The sequence below is a fragment of the Theobroma cacao genome, chromosome 5 (assembly GCF_053813885.1).
Source record: "Theobroma cacao isolate CCN51 chromosome 5, ASM5381388v1, whole genome shotgun sequence".
NCBI classification, from domain to species: Eukaryota; Viridiplantae; Streptophyta; class Magnoliopsida; order Malvales; family Malvaceae; genus Theobroma; species Theobroma cacao.
In genome coordinates, this window is record NC_142643.1 from 4,015,420 (window position 1) to 4,027,856 (window position 12,437).

Genomic DNA, 12,437 nt, shown 5'->3' on the forward strand with positions numbered 1-12,437 from the left:
TTTTTCTTTGACGCGCTACTACATATTGAAAGCTCATTGTGAAATTCACAATATTCCACAGCTATAGGAGAAAGATAAATACCATTATGAAATGAAATAGAATATATATTGGATAAACAATATTAGCAAAGATATTTTGTATTTCTTTAGCTTATCCAAAAGAAAAGGAGGACAAAGAATCTAGTTGCTTTTGTGAACAATGTTTTTCTTGTTATTTTTCTCTATCCAGCATAGTGCCATTAAGTGGGGTGAGCTTTGATCCTTTCTTATCTAAAAGACAATAAGCTCCCCTCCTTTTTCCAGGGTGTTCTTCATCAACACCTAGTGGCCGTATTTATGTTTCCCAATAGACGAGTAGCTTCAAATTTTCTTGTTAACTTTATATGGGCCGTGGCCACATGCCAGGACGTCTCCTTGATGGACGTATGTTGCAAAACTGTGGGCGTAGAATGGTGTGACTACTGTCCCCTTGACAGACATGACGTTATGCAGCCTATTATTCAAACGAATTCTTGCTCACAAAATGATTTTTTTTTTTTATAAAATGACCATGTAAATAGAACTGAAAATTACCATGTAATAACAATGTTATTTAGTTTTTGGCAACCATGTAATGTAATGACAACGTTAATTGGCAGGTAAAATCTCCAGGAGTATGTAGCTGGAATTGGAGGAAGCTATTGAAGCTACGAGCAAAAGCAAAGATATTGATTCAACATTTGACTAGTAATGGTGAGGGAACATTTCTATGGTATGATGCCTGGCATCTATCGGGACTTTTACTGGATAAGTTTGGCATGAAATTAGTGTACGATTCCGCTATCTCAGATGAAGCTAAAGTTGCTAATGTCATCAAGGATGGTCATTGGTTTTGGCCTCCTGCGTGATCTCTTTACTAAAGTATAGATTCAGATTGGTTTTTGTGGCATCATGGAACCAGTCGCTGATAAACAGGATGTAATCATTTGGCTAGCATCCAGCTCCAGGAAGTTCACCACTTCTGACGCTTGGGATTCGCTAAAGGATAAAAAAGCTGCTAATGTTCCTTGGCACGAGCTAATCTGTTTTAGATTTCATATTCCAAAATTCATTTTTATTGCTTGGCTGCATATCCTGAACAGATTTAAGTACTTTCTACGGAATTCAGTCATGGGGGATTTCCTTGCATTCTCCTACTTGTGTTCTTTGCAATTTAGAATAGGAAAGCGGACACCACTTGTTTTCACTTGTAGCTACTCTCAAGCTGTGTGGAGAAGGGTGCTGCAAACATCAGGGAACCAAAGATCTTTAGGAGACTGAGACACTGAACTTATAACTTGGGCTATTTCTGTGCTGAAACGGAAGACTATTTCTTCTTTGCTGCTGCGTCCGGCTTGGACTGCCTATTTCTATCATATTTTGAGGGGGAGGGATTCAAGGAAGCATACCTCCAGAACATTACCTCATGATTCCATTTTTACTGAAATAGCTGCTGATATTCGAGCTAGATTTAACTCTTTAACTATTTGTAATACCAATCCTTCACACGTAGAACTTAGTAGGAGCTGGGCATTGTTACTGTATAATTCTTGATACTGGTATTTAGGCTTTGCCTATCCTGCTTATTTCATCATATGAAATAAATTTCAATTACTCAAAAGAAATGTTATTTGTTTTTATCTTTAATCAGAATTTAAAAAAAAAAAACTAAAATATTTCAAGCAATCTGTCATAGCAAGCAGCTTTAAATTTCCACCAAGTCGTACAGGCTGGCAGTCCTTGGTAGACCAACAATTAGTACCTTGGTATGAACGCCATCCGCCCTCTTAGGCATATAGGAAAAGTACTGTATCCTATTCCCAAAAGAATATCCCAGTTTCTTGGCGGCTATTTATGTCACCCCCCAACTAAAAAATTTAGGACACGATAACATCACATGTTTAGGAGATGAATTCCATAGGCACGCAAGACCACAGATATTATACTAATTGCCCGTTTGATCTGACCTTTTTCAGGCAAATCACGATTTTCCTTTCTTCTATCTTTTTTTTTCCTTTCTTCTATCTTTTTTTGTAAAGATTATTAAAAAAAACAAAAAACAAAGACCACTAAAAGTTATTTATTAAGAGTCTATTTGGTGTTATTTTTTTTCAACTTAAAAAATATTATAAAACTCTTATGAAAAATAATACTTTTTAAAATTAAGTTAAAACTCTTTGGTAAATTATTTTACAAAATAAATTATATAAATTTTAATTTTGATTATAATTATTATAAAGGGTATTTATATCATCTTCAATTACCTAATAAACTAAAGCGGAACAAATATGTTAGGAGTTTATATACGATTTCAAATATTAAAAAAAAATTCATAAAGAAACAGAATAACTATTAAATTTGTATAGTAGTAATAGTATTAGATTTTTTGACGCAAAAAAGAAAAAAATTTTAAATAGTATCTGAATGTAACTTTTAATTTTGGGTTTCCTTTTCTCTTAATTTTTGTAAGAGTAAAAAAATTTTAGATTTTGTTACTTTATTGCTACGTCTTCTTTTTTTTTTTTTGATAATTTTTGTAGAGAAAGATAGCAAAGAGGGAGATAGCAATTTTGCGTTAAGGAATGGTGATTTATAAAGAGATGTTACAAAAACCATTGAAAGGTTTTTTTTAAGCTTTTCCATCGATAACCATCATAAGTCACCGAAACGATATTGATTTTGTCAGAAAGTTGAAATATTTTGAAATAAACGTTTATTTCAAGAAAACTAGTTTTTTCCAACAAAAAAAATTTTATTGAAAATTTTCAACGAAATTCCGAGGAAAATATTACTTAACTTTTTCCAAAGGATTTGCAACAAATTTTCAATGGAAAATTTCCATTGGAATTTTTTTTGGCACAATAAAATTACTTCTACCAAACTTTCTCCAATGGAAAATAATACATCGGAAATCCATCAAAAAGTTTAAGGGGCTAAAAAAATATAAAGCCTGCTAAATTTTCCAACGCAATTTTCCTTTGGAAAAATAAATTACTAATTAAAATTTTCCAACAGAATATTCATTTGGAAAATTCTGTCGGCATTGCTATTTTTAAAATTTTATTAACCCTTTATAAGAAATATATTAATAAAATTAAATATATACATACTGAGCTTTATAATATTAAAATTTTAAATATGTTTCCTTAGCTTATTTTTTTTCAAAATATTTTGGAAACTTAATTGAATCTTAAATTATTTTGAAAACTAGGTTAACCTAGTTTTATGCAAAACTATGCAAACTACAAGATTTCATAAAATTAAAGAATATATTCTTACCTTCATCCTTCAATTGACGGGATTTTTTTCCTAATTTCTAGCCTCTATTTTTCTTTTAGGGTTTTTTCCGAAAAAAAGAAAAGTAGTCATTAGTATTAAATAAATTTATTTAAACCAATCCTAATTAAATTTTTTAATAAACCCCTAAAATAAAAAATTCTAATATAAACCCAACTATTTATAAAGTACTTTAATAAAGAATCTATTTGTTGTATTTCAAAAAAAATAAAGGATTTATTTTTTTCTATTATTACATTTTGAGAGATTATAAATACAATAATACAAATGTTATTTAGGTTAAGGTATTACAATATTATTCTTGCATACCAGATTGGAGGAAGGATATATTTTGATATTGTATTATTAGAAAAAAGGCATAATACATAAAAAAATACTGAATTATTTACAAAAATTTAAATAAATATTTATTCTTTTATTGTATTCAATCAAACTCTTATAATTTTATTTTGGTTCAACCAAACCTCTATGACTAAAAATTGACTAAATGTTATTAATCAAAGCACCACTTTTTATTTTTATGTAATATGATGTTAACATAACATGCTAACATATCACAATAGATGTCAACATAGCATAAGAAAATGCTCACATGGTATTTCTCTACATTAACGTCATGTTGTTGTCACATGAAAATAAATAACAAGTGACGTTTTTATTAAGTAAAGTTAGTTAACTGTTAACCTTGAGAACTAATTTAATTTAAAATAAAAATATAGGGATTTGATTGAATATAATAAAAAATAAAAATTTATTTAAATAATTTAAAAACATTTGAAAATATTATGAAGGAAGGATATATTGTGATCTCATGCCCTCAAAAAGAAGGAAGAAATTTCAATTTTCAAGTTCCACGGTGAGACTTGGAGAGCAAGGTTTACTCCCGAGTAGCAAGAGTCCTAATCCTTACATAAAAACTAACAAAACACAGAAAAATTTTCAAGAATATTATCATAAACCAAAATATAAGAAATACAGAACATAAAAGCAGAAACAAAACAAACCCAGTAATGTTGATAAAACAATAAAATGTTTTATACGTGGAAACACTGGTCATATTTCTAAATATTGTAAAATTAAAAAGAAAATTACTCAACTCCAACTTTAGGAAGAAATAGAACAAAAAATTAATGAGATACTTTAAGAATCTACAACTAATGATGATGCAACAGAAGAATATCTAGGAAATTGGCAGATAGATGAAATACAAACAAGTTCTCAATCCTCAATAGAAACTGAAAATGTAATACAAGTCTTAACAAAAGACTAGGAATTCATGATTGAAATCACTGATAAGATACAAGACTCAACTCTAAAGAGAGAATATTTACAAAAACTAAAAGACTCAATAAAAGAAAAATATGATAAAACTAACCTCCTATACTATGAACCTATATATAACATTAAAAGCATCATCTTTGACAAATATGAAAAAACAAAACCAAGGAAAATAGCAAAAGAAGAATTAAATTTAGAAATAAAAACCATAAAGGCAGAAATCTCTGAACTAACAAAAGAACAATAACAAATTAAACAACAAATTGAATTTGTTAAGAACACAGAAATTCAGACAAACCAATGCTCTTCAGAATCAAAAACAGAAGATCAAAAAACACAAGAATATATGATGATTCTTATTGAAGTATCCATCCAAAGATACCTAATAAAAATAAAACTCTTAATTAATGAAGAATTTCAATTAGAAACAATAGCACTATTTGACACTGGTGCAAGTCAAAATTGCATCCAATAAGGAACTATACCAAAAAAATACTATGATAAAACAACAAAAGGATTAAAAATAGCCAATGGTGAAAAACTCAAAATTACATACAAAATATCCAATGCAGAGATATGTAACCAAGGAATCAAGTTCAAAACACCTTTTCTAATGGTCAATAATATAACTTAAGATATTATTTTAGGAACTCCTTTTATATCATTATTGCAGCCGTATCAAGTCACTCACAAAGCCATCACTACCAAAATATTAAAAACCAAAATAACTTTCCTTTTTGTAGAAAAACCAAGAGTCAGAGACATTAATTTGTTAAAATCTCTATCAATTCATACAAATCAAATTTGTCACGACCCGGAACTCCCATCGAGCCCGTGACAACCGCCGCGACGTCCCGATAGGCACTCATTACCCCGAATGCCGATCGAAACCCCGCAAGGCTTAGCATCAACTTCTGCATCTCCCTAGTGAGCGACAATTATTAAATCTCACATTTCAAAAAAAATCATAAGTCATTTCCAAATCAAAACAACAAAATATTACTTTCTGGCTCACAGGGGCATTTTCGTCATTTTTCTTCGAAAATACCAAAACTCGCCAAAAACATGGTGTAAAAGCTAAATATATTCATACATATTTTAAATTAAATAACTGAAGAATAAAATTACTTTTACAGTGACACGTGGGCCCTCAACTGACTAAGAAGATGTAGGGCTACGAACCCTTACTTCCTATGATGCAACTTCAAGATTAATTCTCGTCTTAATCAACTATCAACAAACTGTCCTGAGCCTGAAAAATGGATAGGAAAAGGGGTGAGATTATGATTACATAATCCCAGTGAGTAAACAATTACCATTAAAAGCATCTAAAGCCGAGTAGATGGAGACAATATAAAAACGTTATATCTCAATAATGTTCATAACACAAAATTCGTTTCAATCTATACCAAATAATTTCTTTTTATCAAAATTTTCCAGCTTATGAATTTCTTAAACTTGGCCCCTGCCATAATCATTCTCGCGGGTACCTTCGTCAAGGTATCCCACTGAGACCGCCAAGGCTATTCAATGACCCATACCCATAAACATGTTTTCACATTTGACACACAGCCGTTCCTTGGCGTTGGCTGAGTCTCACTCTCACGTGGTGGCCCAAACGTGAGGTGCACTCAAATCATACCTCAGGAGATACTTCACCCAACATCTCCCCCCGGAGGTAAGTATATAATTGAGTTACCGTGCCCCTCTCATAGGCAGTCCACGGAAACCCCCACCACTGCAGTGACCGTTTAATATACCACCAAACCCATAAAAATTCTAGTAGCTTAATATGGCGAATAAAATTTAATCCAGTCTACCGAGACCAATCCAAAATTGTTCATATATTTCATGCCAACCCCAAAAATTTAGCCATCATGCTACCATAGTGTCATAAGCCCCAATTTCAATAACATATAAAATCATAAATTTTAACACAGTCTCCATATACTCAATTTTCTCAAAACAATATTTGATTTCAAAACCAGTATAAATCTCATTTTTATTAAAAAACATTTTAATTGGAAAACATAATATTTTATAATTTAAATTCACCATTCAATAAAAGCATCAAACAAGTATAATTACTCTAGATATTTAAGACGATAAATTGTCCACTCGTACTTTTAGGAGTCGATGTACTCCTAATCCCAATCTTCAAGCACAATTTCTGTACTTTTACCAGTGTAATTTGCTCACCACCTATCCATAATGTACAATACATAATTCACCACATCAATGCTTAACCATTATAAAATCAATTCAGGCTCGGTATAGATGCATGATATGACATGCAACTTATCCGACTACCGCTTAAATGCGGTGCTAACCTAATTCGGCCTATTACCCGATTAAATTACTAACGCGTCCAATTTAATCTCAAATTAATTTTTTTCAGTTTCTATACCTCAATTGCACCCAAATTGACTTAATGTTCCTCAGTGTGGTGCAAATTATCAGTCTTGGTAGCAAATTACGAAAATACCCCTAGTGGGTAAAAATTCGTATTTTTGCTCCGAAAATTCCTATTATTTTTTTAGGCTCATAATTTATCATTATTCATCATAATTCCTCAAATAAACATCAAGATCAGCAGCCAATATTCCCCTAGAAAATTCGGCCAATAATGGTAGTGGAGGAAAATAAATTCTTTTCTTGTTGTTTTGTTCCTAAATATGCTAAATAACTTAAAACACTAACATAACTTAAAATCAAATTAATCTAACAAGTTTCTCTCTCCTAACCCATTTTTTCAGAATTGAATTCATCCTCAAATCACATGATTCAACCGTGGAAAATGATGAGAAATGCATGGAAATGATAAATCTTAAGCTAAGCTTGAAAAATCATACCTTTAAACACTTGATTCCTTGAAAAATCACACTATTTCTTTGAATTTTCTCACTCTAGGGTTTGTTCTTATTTCTCTCTCTCTCCTGCTGGTTCTGGCTGACCATCCCAATGAAGAATTCTGGAATTTTCAAGCCTTTTAATAGGCTTAATAAAATATTATTATTTTATTTACCTTTTGAATATTTTATTATTTTATTTTTTCTAGCCATTTTTTTGACTTTCTTTTTCTACCACTCAATCCTCTTCACTTATCCATGTCTTCCATGAAATTTCTAGACTTTTCCAAAATTTTGGTGAAGCAAATTTTTAAAAATTACACTTTTACCCCCGTAAAGTGAAAAATTACATTTTTACCTCAAAAACTGAAAAATTGCCCATAGACATATTTTTCATCCCTTCTACTCATACCATTCTCCAATTTGTAAAATGTGATCTAAATTCTCTCAAAATCTCAAAATTTATCCGTGGATGGAAAAATTACGATTTTACCCCTAGATAGTGAAAATTCTGATTTGACTCCGAATTGATCTTCAAACTCCGAATTACCATTTTGAGTCATCCTGAACTGTTAAACTCTTAATTTCACCTTAAAATTCCTATTTGAACTAGTTCGAGGCTTAATCGACTCAATAGTACCATTAGGGGCAATATCATCTTTTAACGATTTCTCGAACTTCCTAAATATACAAACATTCTATCGAGCATGTGAATGACATTATAATTATTTTACAAAGCAGGGTTTGACAAAATTAATTCTTTAATCAATCATAAACAAAACCAAATCACCTATTTAAAAGAAGAAGTCTCTTTTGAAAAGTTAGAACAGTAATTAACCACTCACAACATTAAACAAAAAATTGAACAAATTAAGAATGAAATAGAAAAAACAATATGCTCTAATATCCCTAATGCTTTTTGGAACAAAAAAGAACATGAAGTAGAACTACCATATGTAAACAATTTTGATGAAAAACAAATCCCTACAAAGGCCAGAGCCATTCAAATGAATAAAGACATGGAAGAATACTGTAAAAAAGAAATCCAAGACTTACTAGACAAAAAATTAATTAGAAAAAGTAATTTACCCTAGAGTTGTTTCGCTTTTTATGTAGTAAAAAATGCAAAAATAGAAAGAGGAATACCAAGATTAGTAATTAACCATAAACCCATTAAATAAAGCACTGGAATAGATTAGATATCTTATTACAACAAAGAAAGATCTTTTACAAAAACTTTGCAATGCTCAAAATTTTTCAAAATTTGATATGAAGTCAAGATTTTGGCAAATCCAAATCAAAGAAAATAAAAGATACAAAACAGTCTTTACTGTCCTTTTTGGACAATACGAATGGAATGTGATGCCCTTTGGCCAAAAGAATGCCCCATCAGAATTCCAAAGAATAATGAATGAAATATTCAACCCATATTCTCAATTAACCATAGTATATATTGATGATGTTCTAGTCTTCTCAAAAAACCTAGAAAAACATTTTAAACATCTCAAAATATTTATCGATATTATTAAAAGAAATAGATTAGTTGTGTCCAAATCCAAAATCAGCTCGTTTCAGACCAAAATCAGATTTTTAGCTCATTATGTGACCCAAGGAACCATAATTCCAATAGAAAGATCAAATAAATTTGCTGACAGTTTTCCTAATAAAATTACAGACAAAGCCCAACTCCAAAGATTTTTAGGAGACCTTAATTTTGTTATTGATTTCTATCCTGGATTAAATAAAATATGTAAACCCCTCCATGATAAGCTAAGAAAAAAACCCTACTCCATGGACAAATACCCATACTGAAATAATCAAACAAATAAAAACCCATATAAAAGAACTTCCATGCTTACATTTAACAGACCCTTTTCTACAAATCATAAAAATAGATGCATCAGAAATAGAATATGGTGGCATCCTCAAAAAGATCAAGAACCAAAAGGAATACATAATCCAGTATACCTCCCAGCATTAGACTCCAACTTAACAAAACTATAGTACTATCAAAAAAGAGATTTGATCAATTGTTTTGTGTATTTCAAAATTTCAAAGTGATTTATTAAACCAAAAATTTCTTTTAAGAATTGATTGTAAATCAGCCAAAGAGATTTTACGAAAAGACGTACAAACTATTGCATCAAAACAAAATTTTGCCAGATGGCAAGCAATTTTAAGTGTTTTTGATTTTGATATTGAATACATCAAAGGAGAAGAAAATTCTTTACCAGACTTTCTTACCAGAGAGTTTTTATAGAAAAAAAACATGCCAACAAAATTGAGAGACAAAAAGAAAGACAAAGGAAACGAGAAAGAGGAAGACAAACCTTCCCAAAATTTGACCCAGAAACCTATTAAATCATGGTATGAGATATGTACCTAAGAAGAACAAGAATTACAAAAAGAAACTGAAAGTTCCTCAAAACTGTTACAAATATATCAAGACTCCCAAGACCCATATGAAATAGATTCCCAAGTAAAAAAATGGATAGAATCTCTATCCCAATCCCTAGAGGTTGCACTAGCCCGAGCCTCTCAAATAAAAGAACAAATACCTCTTAAATAAATTGCTTTGACAGCAATAGAATCCGCAAAGAAAAATGAGATTGTGCTCCATCAACCCAAAACCCTTCAAACAATTTTCCCTGAAGACCAAACACTGACCCAAACACAATCCCAGACATCATCCTCCCAAAAAAGCCAAACCCAATATTTTTGAAAGAAAAATATCCAAAATGTGTTATTAATTGAAGAAGGATTCTATCATGAATACCCCCAAATAGCCATTCGAAAAACCTTCCAAGGATGGCACTATAAACCATGGGATCTGCAAAAGCCCCAACAATATTACGAAAATATTTTAATCCAAATAGGTTCTACTCTTTTCAAACACTATACTGATAAAAAAGACCCTACTCTTATAACCCATTATACTGCCCAGATTTTAAAAGTTTTTAAAGCCCATAGATTAGGGAGAAAATTTAAATCAATTTCAAAGATTTCTAAATAATTTTGCAAAAACAATTGACCATTGCCTTGTTTTCAACTATTGGGCTTATCAACAGGCATGGTTCAATACTTTTCTTTTTAACAACAAACATAATCGACATTCCTAGTTAATGTTTTTCAAATTTAGAACCCAATACAAATTTTCAATATGGTTCTCACATTGGTGGAATTGGTTTGGACCATTAAGAGAAATCCTTCCACCAAAAATTGATCAATTATATGAAAAGTTTTCCCAAAATTTCCAACCTGAGGAAGATCAGGCAAATTTGCATGTATCTATACATTTTTTTTAAATTAATTATATCATGGATTACATCATGGGACTATTCCTATGATATTGATCCTCATTCTAGAGCCCCAGTAGTAATCAGAACATTTAAGATGAAATGGTGGGACAAATTTGATGATAAAAATATGATCACCAATATCTACTGACATGGTTCGAAAAGAATCCAAAACTATGCAAAATTTCTCATATTTCCCAAGAAAATGCAAGGTTCTTGCAAGAAAAATCCAACGCAAGTGCTCTACTTGCTCAAGCAAAGACAAAAACTGAATATAAAAGAATAATGGCAGAAATGCTCAGTCCTCTGGACTCAGATGAAGAACCAGAACAAGAGGAAACTGCTTCATCTAGAGCGACAGCAGACCTCTCCCAAGATAAAGACTACATTCCTCCAAGAAGAAAGAGATGAAATTGCACACAAACATGTCAAGACAAAGTAACAGACTCCCTATCATCACGAGAGGCACAGTAAAAAGTAGATTTTCTGCAAAAAGACATCACAAGGTGTACAGTAAAAAACATATTCTCTGCCCAAAGACATCACGAGGTACACAGTAAAAAGCAACAGATTCCCTACCAAAAGACATCACGAGGCGCATAGTAAAAAGCAGATTCCCTTCCAAAAGACATCACGAGGTGCACAGTAAAAAACAGATTCTCTGTAAATAAATGTAAAATTCAAATTGAAATGAAATGAAAATTCAAATGTAAAATCCATCTATATAAGGATCAGAAGCTCAAAACATAAGGCAGAATTCTCTGAATCAAGTTCAGAACTTCTCTTTCCAGTCTCCTTGTATTCCAATATTTATTTTCAATATATTTTCATTTTGATTATTTTTCCCGGTGATCGATCCTCGTTGGTCTTGGTATTAGAGCACTTCATTTTGATTTTCATTTTGATTGTTGGCAGAGAACTTCATTTTGATTGTTGTCATGAATTCAATGTACTCAAAACTATTACAAATATATCAAGACTTCCAAGACCCATATGAGATAGATTCCCAAGTCAAAAAATGGATAGAATCTCTATCGCAATCCCCAAAAGTTGCGCTAGCCCTAGCCTCTAAAATAAAAGAACAAATCCCTCTTAAACAAATTGCTTTGACAGCAATAAAATTCGCAAAGAAAAAAAAGATTGTGCTCCATCAACCCAAAACCCTCCAAACAATTTTTTCTGAAGACCAGACACTGACCTAAACACAATCCCACACATCATTCTCCCAAAAAATCTAAACTCAATATTTTCGAAAGAAAAATATCCAAAATGTGTTATTAATTGAAGAAGGATTCTATCATGAATACCCCCAAATAGCCATTCGAAAAACCTTCCAAGGATGGCACTACAAACTATGGGATCTGCAGAAGGCCCAACAATATTACCAAAATATTTTAATCTAAACAAGGTTTGTTCTTTTCAAACACTATACTGATAAAAATGACCCTACTCTTGAAACCCATTCTACGGCTGCGATTTTAAAAGTTTTAAGGCCCATAGATTGAGGAGAAAATTTAAATCAATTTCAAAGATTTCCAAACAATTTTGCAAAAATAGTTGACCATTACCCTATTTTCAACTATTGGGATTATCAACAAGCATGGTTCAATACTTTTCTTTTCAACAACAAACATAACCGACATTCTTGGTTAATGTTTTTCAAATTTGGAACCCAATACAAATTTCCAATATGGTTCTC

General features: G+C 31.2%; 1 long non-coding RNA gene across 1 annotated transcript; it reads left to right on the forward strand.

The window, feature by feature from the left end:
* Positions 1–284: 284 nt before the first annotated feature.
* Positions 285–1,643, forward strand: LOC18598080 (uncharacterized). The gene is made up of 2 exons (XR_016026487.1): positions 285–452; positions 639–1,643. It is a non-coding gene; the product is annotated as an uncharacterized LOC18598080 (long non-coding RNA).
* Positions 1,644–12,437: the final 10,794 nt, after the last annotated feature.